This window comes from Prionailurus bengalensis, chromosome D4, assembly GCF_016509475.1.
Source record: "Prionailurus bengalensis isolate Pbe53 chromosome D4, Fcat_Pben_1.1_paternal_pri, whole genome shotgun sequence".
NCBI classification, from domain to species: Eukaryota; Metazoa; Chordata; class Mammalia; order Carnivora; family Felidae; genus Prionailurus; species Prionailurus bengalensis.
In genome coordinates, this window is record NC_057359.1 from 73,127,858 (window position 1) to 73,140,614 (window position 12,757).

The 12,757-nt window shown below is 43.1% G+C and overlaps 1 protein-coding gene across 2 annotated transcripts in view; it reads left to right on the forward strand.

Annotated features, from left to right (window-relative positions):
• The window catches only part of SNX30 (sorting nexin family member 30), a 116,558-nt gene that overhangs the window by 28,185 nt on the left and 75,616 nt on the right, over positions 1-12,757 (forward strand). The gene's annotated exons all lie outside the window — the stretch shown is intronic.

Consider the following 12,757-nt stretch of genomic DNA (forward strand, 5'->3'; position numbering starts at 1 on the left):
GCTTTAGAAGATTTTTAAAAGATTTTTTTAGGGTTTTTTTTTGTTGATGACTATTTATACATATACGTACATGTATATATACGGATATATACATGTACGTATATATATATGTATATACGTACCTATATATATATATATATATATATATACACACATACGGATATATATATATATTTTTTTCTGATACATAAACACACACACACACACACACACACACGTTTTATCCAACTATAGTTGACACACAATGTTACATTAGTTTCAAGAATACAGCATGGTGATTTAACAAGTTTATACATTATGCTATGCTTACCAGAAGTTTAGCCACCATCTGTCACCACACAACACCATTACAATACCACTGACTATTTTTCCTATGCTGTACCTTTCCCCTGTGACTTACTCATCTCTTAACTGGAAGCTGTATCTCCCACTCCCCTTCACTCATGTTACCCATGCCCCACCCCTCCCTTCTGATAACCATCAATTTGTTTTCTGTATTTATGGATCTGTTTCTGCTTTTTGTTTGTTTATTTGTTTTGTTTCCTAGATACCACATGTAAGTGAAATCATATGATATTTGTCTTTGTCTGCCTTGTTTCACTTAGCATAATACTCTCTAGGTCCATCCGTGTTGCCACAAATGGCAAGATCTCATTCTTTTTATGGCTGAATAATATTCCATTGTATATACATATCATATTTTCTTTATCATTCATCTATGGATGGACATTTGGGTTGCTTCTATGTCTTATAAATGCTATTGTAAATGATGCTGCAGTAAACATGGTGTGTATATCTTTTTGAATTAGTGTTTTCATATTTTTGGGGTAAATACCAAGTAGTGGAATTTCTGGATCATATGGTATTTCTACTTTCAATTTTTTGAGGAACCTCCCCAGTGTTTTCCACAGTGGCTGTGTCAGTTTACATTCCCACCAACAGTGCGAGTGTTTCTTTTTCTCTACATCCCTGCCAGCACTTGTTATTTCTTGTGGGTTTTGTTTTTTTTCTTTTTTTTGATTTAAGCCATTCTGACAGGTGTGAGGTGGTATCTCATTGTGGTTTTGATTTGCATTTCCCCGATGATGAGTGATGTTGAGCATCTTTTCGTATGTCTGTTGGCCATCTGTATGTCTTCTTTGGAAAAATGCCCGTTTAGGTCCTCTGCCCATTTTTTAACTGGATTATTTGTTTTATCCAGAGGTAAAATTTTTTTAATCTTTGCCAATTCGATGGGAAAAATATCTAGTTTTCATTTTTGTTTTGTTTGCTGTTGATACAGAGTAATTATTGTTATTGGTCATGTTTACATCCATTTGTCCGTTTTTGCATCAGGCTGTTTTTTTAAGTTGATTTTCAAAACCTTTAATATGTTAAAGCAAACAACTTATGTTTATATATGCTCACATTCTTTTCCCAGTTTGCTACTATCTTTTCATTTTTACTAGTTGTGTGTTTTTGATGTAGAGAAAAAAATATGTTCATCTCGTAGTCTTTTCCTTCACGGATTCTGCTTTTGGTTTTGGGCTTAGAAAGCCCCTCCCTATATAATAGAAATAGAAAGCCCCTATCCTATATAATACATAGGATTATATGTACTCTTCATGTAAGTCGCGAATCATCAGACTAAGGCTAAGAGGTAAGATCTGGCCAGCCACCTGTTTTTGTACAGCCCATGAGTTAAGAACTTTTTTTTTTTTTTTTTGAAATAATTATAGAGTCATGGGAAGTTACCAAAAATGTCTAAGGAAGTCCCAGGTGCCCTTTAACCAGTTTCCTCCACAAATATCTTAGTAATACCAGGAAATTAACGTTGGTATAATCCACAGAACTCATTCACATTCCCCAGTTTTACATGTACTCATTTGTGTGTGGGTGCATGTATATATTTCGTTCTGTGCACTTCTGCCACATGTGTAGGTATTTCCAACCAGGACCACCGCAATCAAGATACAGACTGTTTCATTACTACAAGGCTCCCTCCCGCTGGCCTTTTATAGTCCTCCCCTATCCCTCACCCCTGACACCATCAGTCTTAAAAGTTGTTTTCACATTTTTAAATGGCTGGGGGAAAATATGTATTTCATGATATGTGGAAATTAGTGAAATTCAAAATTCAGTGTCCAAGTCAAAAAAAATTTTTTTAACATTTATTCATTTTTTGAGAGATAGAGAGTGAGTGGGGGAGGGGCAGAGAGAGAGGGAGACACAGAATCCCAAGCAGGCTCCAGGCTCTGAACTGACAGCACAGAGCTCGATGCAGGGCTCAAACTCAGGGACCGCGAGACCATGACCTGAGCCAAAGTCGGACGCTCAACCGACTGAGCCACCTGAGCACCCCCCAAGAAAAATTATCCTGGAAAATAGCCACACTCATTCATTTACCTACTGTCTATGGCTGCTTTTGGACTACGACAGCAGACTTGAGATATTGCAACAGACACTGTATGACCTGCAAAGCTGGAAACATTTACTATCTGGCCCTTCACAAAACAAGTTTGCTGAACCCGATATAAATTGTCATATATAGGGCACCTGGGTGCCTCAGTCAGTTGAGCGTCTCTCTCTTTTTTTTTTAATAAAAAAATGTTTATTTATTTTTGAGAGAGAGGGAGAGTGAAAGCAGGGGATGGGGAGAGAGAGAGAGAGTGAGGGAGACCCAGAATCCAAAGCAGGCTCTGGGCTCTGAGCTGTCAGCACAGAGCCCAATGTGGGGCTTGAACTCACAGGCCTTGAGATCATGACCTGAGCCAAAGGCAGAAGTTTAACCGACTGAGCCACCCAGGCACCCCTTGAGCACATCTGACTCTTGATTTTGGCTCAGGTCATGATCCCGGGATCGTGGCACTGAGCCCCACATTAGGCTCTGCCGAGCTTAAGATTCTCTCTTTCTCTCCCTCTGCCCCCTTCTCGGTCCCCCCAGCAAATGCTCTCTCTCTTTCACTCTTAAACTCTCTCAAAAAAAGCCAAAACAAAACAAAACACAAAGTACCCTAAATCATCATATATTATTACTTTTTATGATATTTACTCCTGATATTTATTTTTGCTCTCGGTATTGGAGAAGGATATAACTTAATTGTTTTCTAAATGGCTAACCAAATTCTCCATCAGTATTTATTGAATAATCTTTTCTTCTTTCATTATTTGAAGTTCCATGGTTACCATGTGTTAACTCAGATCCGTTCTGCCAATTTCAGGAATGACAGGGTGAATCATCAAGCTATTTGGGCAGGGTCTATGTTACCCCAGAGTTCTCTGGGGATGAGAAGCCCTTACTCCCTGCATTAACACTGAATGTTCAAGCCAGATGTGCCCATGCACAATGGTATCTAATCACTCAGGTGTATTTCTAAGTGCAGAAGCTGTGGTGGAGTCTTGTTTTATTTTTCTGGAGTCCATGGAGATCACTGACAGGCAGATGGAGCTGTTTGTTAGTGGGTTTTGTTCCTTTGTGTTGGCTCTCTCTGAAGCTGGCTGGCTCTTAAAGTCCTTTGAGAGAAGTAGCTTCATTTATTTCTCTGACGCTGGCGGATCAGGAATTATTTTTAAGAAACGACCTACGAAGGATTGCTTACCACCAGGTGCTGGTGCAGATGCGAAGGCACATGTGGTGGTAGTGGGGGTCTCTTGTCCAGTAGGTGCCTATTTAATGAAATCTATGACACGGGGGTGGGTAGTGGAGGGCTGTTAGCCTCTGCTGTGGACTCTTGGAGCTGTGCCTCTGCCTTTTCCTGGCTGAGTGATCTTGGGCCCATCCTGTAACCTCCCTGGATCTGTTCTCTTATAGGAAAACAGGGATAATAAAGCTCACGTCCTTCTCCTTACCCCACCCCTGCGTTATTTTAAAGGTTAAATGAGTTATTTTAAGGGTTAAAGCTTGCATAGTGCCTGGCAGAGAGTTTGAGCTTAAATTTCATTTCTTTACCTTCCCTGCATTTGACTTAGAGGTATTTGTGTAGGTGGCTGTGTCTCCAAGTCCTGTCATCTTTCTTAGCCCTAAGAGTTTGCTTTCTATTTGGGGGCTGTGTTTTGTGTCTGGGTCAACTCGTAGCCCAGGCTTCCATGGTGCTCAGTTGGCCACCTTTTGCCATCTGCCTAGGGTTGGTTCAGATGACCCGAGGTGTCCCTCTGGCCAGGTGTCAGAGCTGGGCCATGATGACAGCCTGTGGGCTGTTTGTCCATCTGGCCTCCTTAAACAGACAATGGCGTAAGGCTCCCCGTGGGAGTTCCTGCAGTGAGGGGTGCTGGCTTGCGACAGTGGAAAACTGACTTGGATCAGGTATCACTGAAGCAGGTGACCGGAGGTGAGTGGGAGGAATCCACCCAGGGAGGCAGCTCCCATGTGGGTAGGAATGTCAGGTACCTGGTGACCTTGGTCTGAGTCTTTGCTGAACAGTCATTTTGACAGGACTTGCCCTCTTGACCTAAGGTTGGGCTCTGAGGATTTAAGGGCAGCACGCAGGGCTGTTGAACTTGGGTTTCCTTGATTTTGCTAGAACTGCAGCAGTTTCTAATCCTCTGTAATTTACGTGTGTTTGAAACATGACACCCTGCCCCCTACCCCCGGCCCCCCCTAGTGTGGCCAGACTGATTTTTCTGCCTAGGAAACATTCCTCAGAGTATCTCCCTGGCCATCCAACCTTAGCGTTGGCTTCTCATCTGTCCTTTCCTTTCCATGGGCATCTACACCTGGTTCAAGTACCATTCGGAAGGGCGAGTGTGTCTGGGCAATTACAGCAGCTGCTGAACTGATTCCTCCCTGATCTCTTCTTTCTTTCCCTTCTTAATCCTTGTGCTTTTTCCAAGATCTTTTTTGTAAAACTTAACGTTCGATTGCCACGTTTCTGCTTAAACGCTTAGCCATTGCCTACAGGGTGTACCTCAAATTCTTAAGCATGGTATTTAAGATCCCTCAGAGTCTGGAGCCAATCTGCCTTCCAGGCCCTGTTTCCTACCTGCGGCTCCCCCTGGACGGCTCATGACCACGTCCTGTCCACGATGATGTTCCCCAGCTGTGTCTTTGCACCTCACCCCGTGGCAAGTTCCATGCCAGAACGCCTTTCTCTTCCATTAAGTGGCTCTTCACTGTTTATACAGACATGTTCAAGCCTCTCCAGACAGCCTAGCCACCCGGACAGGGTGGTCTTGCCATTTTCCAGCAAACACTGGTGAATTTAAGTGGTTTTCTTGCAGCCACATAGCTATTAGGAGAGCTGGAGTTTTTTTTTTTTTTTTTTTTTAACATGTTTGTTTATTTTTGAGAGAGAGAGAGAGAGAGTGCAAACTGGGGAGGGGCAGAGAGAGGGAGACAGAGGATCAGCAGCAGGCTCCAGGCTGACAGCAGCAAGCCTGATGTGGGGCTCAAACTCACGAACCATGAGCTCATGACCCGAGCCGAAGTCGCTTAACTGACTGAACCACCCAGGTGCCCCAGGAGAGCTGGAGTTTTAAGCCAAGACTCCCACCATCCTACGAAGCCCAGGCAGACTGTCCTCTCTGAAGCCTTCCTCAGCAGGCAGAGTTACCGTGGCTTTCCCTAAGACTGGAGCACGGTGGGGTTTCTCCGTAGTTCTGCATTGATCACATTATATCCCATTGTTGTTTGTCCTGGGCCTGTGCCGCACCCCATGCTCCGCCCTAACACTGATTCCTTAAGTAAATCCCTTCCCGACTTGCTTTCCCCTGCATCTAGGTAGTACCTGGCTCTTAGTGAGAACTCTGTGTTTATTTGGACAGATACATGAATGAATAGACTTTTCTTTCTATATCCTCTGATTCATGGTGGAGTACAGTGCCGTGGTACTTAGGCTACTTGAATCCCCCATGTGTTGGAAAACATCTCTCTTTTGGTCTATAGAATAAAGAGTAAGTGATCTTTATTTTGCCCCATTCTGTCTGCTATCTCATAGAGACAATCAAGTTTTTTGGTTTTTTTTTTACGATTTGAAGAAGGATGCTTAAAGCATTTAATTATGTGCAAAAGAGGAATATGATCTTTAGCTAAGTTTTGTCAGACAACAGCTATACCTAAGGAGTGGCTTTGAAGAAAGTGTGCTCTCCTTTAATCTATCAGCACCCCTCCCTTCCCTGGCCAGCAACCTTAGCTAAAAAAATAGCAATCTTCACTTCGGACAGTTGACGTTCTTCCCTAGCATGTGTGAAGAGTAAAGAAAGACGTCTTGAGAAATCGTTGCTGTTTATTGATCTCTTGCATATTGGCTTCAGGACAGGCCTCCCTGCCTCTCTGTGTAGATGGATATCCCACAGCCATTGCCACGCTGCCACATGGGAACCACCCACATCCGACATTTTGTCCTCGTTGTAGGCTCATAAGGTCATGAGATGTTTTTCCTCATTCTTTCCTTGACTTTTTTCCTTCCTCTGTTTCTGTCCCCCTGCTGCTACCTGGAGGGCTTATTTCTGCCTCTGAGCTGGGAACACCCACATAAGAGGGCCAGTTGACCTTGGTAAAGCCCTCTTCTTGGATGCCCCTCTTTCCTGTCATTTTTCTGCTTTCCTTGTCTGGTTACTTAGTTGCAAAACTCTTTTGAGCTGTTTTGGTTTAGGATGTTCTATTCCTGCTTTTTCTTTTACTGTTTAGACTGTGATCAGACTCTCAGTTATTGAGTGCCTTTTTCTATGCCAGTGAATCAATTAACCTTGGGAATTAAAAGAAATCCCTCACATCCGGTGTGAGTCACGTCAGCAGGAATGTGGGAATTAGATCTGGAGCAGCCAGGTGGATCTCAAGTCTGGAAATGCATTTGCACTTTGGGGTAAGGGCCGGACACACTTAAGCCTTCTCAAAGGGATGCTGTGGGGAAACCTTTTCTCAGGCTTTGAAGAGTTCCACAGAAAAAGTTTTTAGCTCCTTTGTGGTAAAGTGCAGATTCCTGAATCAAAACGACAGTGCTGAATGCCACAAAAGTCGTATTGAGAGAATACTATGTATGCATCCTGTACAAGGAGAAAAACAATGAGGTAAAAACTTTTTTGGGGGGGGCGCCTGAGCAGCTCAGTCTGTTAAGTGTCTGACCTCGGCTCAGGTCACGATCTCACAACTCGTGAGTTCGAGCCCTGCGTCAGGCTTGGTGCGGACAGCTCAGAGCCTGGAGCCTGCTTCGGATTCTGTGTGTGTCTCTCTCTCTCTCTCTCTGCCCCTCCCCTGCTCACATTCTGTGTCTCTCTCAAGTATAAATAAACATCTTTTTTAAAAAACATTCTTTCAGCAAGCGTGACCTATTTGAATATAGTCACATAATTCTTTCTAATTTAACAAATTCTCGTCTCAGATTAGTTTTAGGTTTGGGTTGAGGGTTTAAGAATATCTCCACCCCCAAAAGTAGGGTATATGGGTCACAAGTCATGGCATGTGAGGGTACTTTACAAGATGGCAGTTTGAAGTTGGGGAGCTCATGGAAGTTGAAATGTACTTCTGTTTCCTCTTTTTAATTTAAGGAGTTTAGAATCCACAGTGCTTATTATTTCCCCGTGGGTATTTTGGGGACTCTAAAAATGGTAGGTTCTCTCTGAAGGAGGATTCAAATTCCCATGTGCACACACAGAAATTTGCACATAAATTTTTGGCATGCGGTGCTTATGAATTCCTGAGAAAGAGTCCCTGTTAGAGAGGAATGGTATACTTGAAGTAATTTTTGAGGCAAGGACACTTTTAGTTTTACTAAATGTGCAAGGCTTTTTTTTTTCTTTAAAGATTTTATTTTTTAAGTCCTCTCTACACCCAACATGGGGCTCGAACACACAACCCCGAGATCAAGAATCACATGCCTCACTGGCTGAGCCAGCCAGGAGCCCCAGTGTGCTAGGCTTTTTAAGCATAGCCGAGGGGTGCGGGCGGTAAGCGAGGACTGCACAGTAGCCCCCTGGCACTTGCTGTTGGTAGTTGAGTCCTGCCTTGTTCTGCTTCTCACTTGAAAGGTTGTTGCCTTTGAAAATGTTTGGTCCGGAAAGACGGTTAATCAACAAGTATTTGGCCACCTAGTACATATTCAGCTATGTATAGTATATTGTTTCCTCCAAGTCCTTGTTCTGAAAACCAAAAATGCCCCTTCTTTAAATTTTAACTTGTTCCATCGAATACGGAGCGCATCCAGATGTGTAGTACTGTGTCACATGGTAGCACGAAAATGTGAAAATCAGAACCAGGTTTTTGTTTTGGTTTTTAAAGATTCTATTCTTACGTAATCTGTACACCCAGCATGGGGCTTGAACCCACAACTCTGCCGACTGAGCCAGCCAGGTGCCCCTAGACCCAGGTTTTGTAAGATGAATGAATGGTACAGTTAAGAGATATTCACGAAGGATGAGAAAGAACCAACATTTATTGAGGGGTTCTTCTAGGCACGTTATGGTTTTTCTTTAATATGTACACCCTCCATGTCTAGATGGAGACATGGGGGCTCAGAGAGATTGGGTGCCTTACCCCAGGCCTGGCAAGGAGCAAAGCCAGAATGCAAGCCCGGTCATTTGGACTCTAAGCCCAGATCTTCCTTCTTTGCTTCTTTTGTTACAGATCAAAGTGGAAGGAGTGGGTTTGGGTAGGAAGAACGTATAAAGGAGGACCTTAGACAGTATCACAGTAGATTAACTTCCTGATCTTTATGAAATGTCACTGATCCTCTGTTGATTACCAATCATAATGTAAGTTTTTCTCAATTGATCTTTTTTCTGCTTGTCTACATCACTCACCTTCTTATGTAAGATACAAGGAGGAAGCATCTAGGTTGTGTAGCACGACCCTAGAATAGAGACCAAAGAGCTGGATTCCTAGCATTTCCACTTACGTGACCTCTTGCATGCCACTTCTAAGGCTTTTCTTATATCTGACTCAGACAACTTGGATGGTCTCTGAGGGGTTCTATGCCCCAGACCCTTGTGTAATTTGATGCAGAAACGTCAGTGGGGGAATGTCTTTACCTAGCTTTTAATTGATAGAGTAGGTCAAGATGGGCAAAAAAGAGCAGGTTTTCACATTTTTCTTTGAATATGTGCTTTTTGGGGAGATTTAATCCACATTTTGATTTTATTTATTATTATTATTATTATTATTATTATTATTATTATTATTTTAAGTAGGCTTCATGCCCAACATGGAACCCAACACAGGGCTTGAACTCACCACCCCGATATCAAGACCTGAGCCAAGATCAAGAGTCAGACGCTTAACTGACTGAGCCACCCAGTCAGTTTAACCCACACTTTTAGAAAGCTGCCTTCCTGGGTTTTTGAGTCCTCCAGATGGCCTGCACATACCTGGCTAGCAATAGAGGCAAAACCTTTGTGTTATGAGTCATAGTAACCATTCAGTTAGGGACAGACTTTTGAAAATACCTCTCCTCCTTCAAGGGTTGTGATTTCTCAGCTTGGTCTCCCACACCTTTGTTTTGCCTGTGGGTAAATTCACTGTTCTCCTTCTCACGTTGCCCCAACATCCTTTGTCCCCCTCCTTTGTTTGCATTAGGACTCATATTGCCTTGCACCTATAGAGGTTCTCATGCCCCTTCACCCAGCTGGATTGAGTCCTCGAAACACTTTTAAAGTGTTTGGTGGCCCTTTTGTGTTTGTGTGGTAGCTCTGCATCAGCACTTGAGCTAATGTGTGTTAGGTGTTCAATATGTGGTTGAACGGAGTTTCCTCCTTGGAATGAAAAGGGGTCATGTTTAAATTCATCTGAGGATGGGAGAAAAACCCTTGCTCCTAAGAATCACAAGAATGTCTGGAGAAGTGGTTATTAGTCTGGAGATTTTTAGAAAAAGCATTGGAATCTTAGCCAAAGAATGTAGACCTGTGCTCCTTCATTTGGGCTTCACTGTGTTCTCGTTGGAGGCCTTCTTTTGCATGAAGCCAGTCGGTGGATTTTACTTGAAGGGCAGGTTTTCTGATAGAAAATCTAGGCAAATATTTTCAGTTTCTAAACAGCTTTATTAATCTACAAATAAAGCTTTGAAACAGGTGATTTCTTTTTCTTCTTTCTTTCTTTCTTTCTTTCTTTCTTTCTTTCTTTCTTTCTTTTCTCCCTCCCTCCCTCCCCCCCTCCCTCCCTCCCTCCTTTCCTTCCTTCCTTCTTTCCTTCCTTCCTTCCTTCCTTCCTTCCTTCCTTCCTTCCTTCCTTCCTTCCTTCCTTCTTTCCTACCTTTCAAGAGTGCACACACTCAAGCAGGGGAGGGGCAGAGGGAGGGGGGAGAGAATCCCAAGCAGGCTCCGTACCCAGTGCTGAGCCTGGCACAGGGCTTGATCTCAAGACCGTGAGATCATAATGTGAGCAGAAATCAAGAGTCCCATGCTTAACTGACTGAGCCACCCTGGCACCCTGTAACAGGTAGTTTCTTAACCCATGTCTGAAGAAGAGTCTTTACCTCATAAGAAATGGTCCAGGTCCAGGGGCGTCTGGATGGCTCCGTTGGTTGAGCATCTGACTTTTTTTTTTTTAATGTTTATTTATTTTTGAGAGAGAGAGAGAGAGAGACAGAGACAGGGTGCAAGCAGGGGAGGGTCAGAGAGAGAGACACACAGAATTCGAAGCAGGCTCCAGGCTCTAAGCTATCAGTATAGGAGCCTGATGTGGGGTGTGAACCCACGAGCCATGAGATTATGACCTGAGCCGAAGTCAGATGCTTAACCAACTGAGCCACCCAGGCACCCCTGACTCTTGGTCTGAGCTCAGGTCATGATCCCAGGGTTGTGGTATTGAAGCCTGAGTCAGGCTCTGAGAGCCTGCTTAAGATTCTCTCTCTCTGTGCCACTCTGTCCTTCCCCCCTTCTCTAAAATAAAAGAAGAAAAGGAAGGAAGGAAGGAAGGAAGGAAGGAAGGAAGGAAGGAAGGAAAGAAGGAAGGGAGGGAGGGAGGGAGGGAGGGAGGAAGGAAGGAAGGAAGGAAGGAAGGAAGGAAGGAAGGAAAGGAAAGGAAAGAAAGGAAGAAAAAGAAACTGTCAAGAATCCAAAGCTAGAAAAGGTAAGATGTTCAGGGAAGATGCCAACCTAGAAACTGCAGACTTGTGGGTCTTGGGAACTTGGAGATACTTGTGCAAGCAACCTTGAGGTTTTGGAGTATATTTGTGATAGGGTTTCCAGGGCAGAGAGTAGGAAGGAAGGAGGACTGACCTTCCTGCTAGTAAGCAAGTAGGGTCCTGGAACTTAGGAAATAGAGTTAAGATGTATTTGAATAACTCTATGAGAAAAAAAAAAAAAAAGATATGTTTCTACATCTTAAAAGTTTCATATTGTTCATCTCACTATTCCATATCTAGATTTAAAAAAATATATAGGAATTTGTATAATTATATGTATTAGTCAGCCTTGCTGTGGTAGTAACTCCAAAAATTCAAAGGTTTGCAGCAAACATTATTAATTTCTAGGTTACGGTATGTGTCGGTGGGTATGAGTCAGTCACTATGGCTCTTGTCCACAAGTATTCCATTCTGAAGGAGCAGCCCCAGTTGGGTCATGCCAGCTTCAGGGCAGAGGAGAGAGAACAAGAGAGCTGGTGGAAACATGCAGCGGCTCTAATAGTGTCTGCTCCCATCTGGTATGTGTGTCACATTTGCTCATGTGCCATTGGTCGGAGCAAGTCACATAGCCAAACCAGAAGGCATTGGGGTGGAGATGTGCCCTCCCTGTGGGCAGTCACCTGGCAATGGTAAGAATGTATAGTCCTCTTTTTTTTTTTTTTAATTTTTTTAATGTTTTTATTTAGAGACAGAGAGAGACAGAGTATGAGCAGGGGAGGGGCAGAGAGAGAGGGACACGCAGAATCCAAAGCAGGCTCCAGGCTCTGAGCACAGAGCCTGATGCGGGGCTCGAACTCACGGGCTATGAGATCATGATCTGAGCTGAAGTTGGACACTTAACTGACTGAGCCACCCAGACGCCCCGTACAGTCCTCTTAAAGGAAGGAAGTTAATAACTGCAAATGATAATGCCATCTACCATATAGTTCATGTCCTCTCCTTTGTCCCTGAACACTGTTTAGTTCAGTACTTTATAGCAATTCAGATTGATCATTTTAAAATGTTTTAAATACATTTTCTGTTATGGTTATTAAAATTTCATATAATTTTGGGGGAAACTGACCTCTTGCCAGGGAGTGATATGATGGATCACTGCATGTTTTTAAGTCTTTAAAAAAAAATTTTTTTTAAACGTTTATTTGTTATTGAGAGACAGAGAGACACAGAGCGTGAGCAGGGGAGGGGTAGAGAGAGGGGGAGACATAGAATCTGAAGTAGGCTCAAGGCTCTGAGCTGTCAGCACAGAGCCCGACACGGGGCTTGAACTGACAAACTGTGGGATCATGACCTGAGCTGAAGTCGGTCGCTTAACCAACTGAGCTTAAGTATTCTTAAGTATTCTTTTTAAATACTTCAATACATGGAGCTTTAGTGTATGTGCATCATTGCATTAGCTAGAGTCTCCAGAACAATTTGAATAATGGGGTAATATTAGGTATCAGAATCTTGTTTCTGAATTTAGTAGACAGGCCTTTAATGTTTCGTATTGTTTGTTGCTTTCCAAATATTATTGAGATCTGATTCATGTACCCTAAAATCACCATCTTAAAGTATACAGTTGAGTGGTTTTTAGTGTATTCACAGCATTGTGCACACATCATTACTGTCTAATTCCAGAATATTTTTGTGACCCTCAAAAGAAGTCCTATACTCATCAAACATCCGATTCCCTGTTCTCCCTTCCCTCAAGCCCCTGGCCACCAAAAATCTGTTTTCTATCTCTAAGG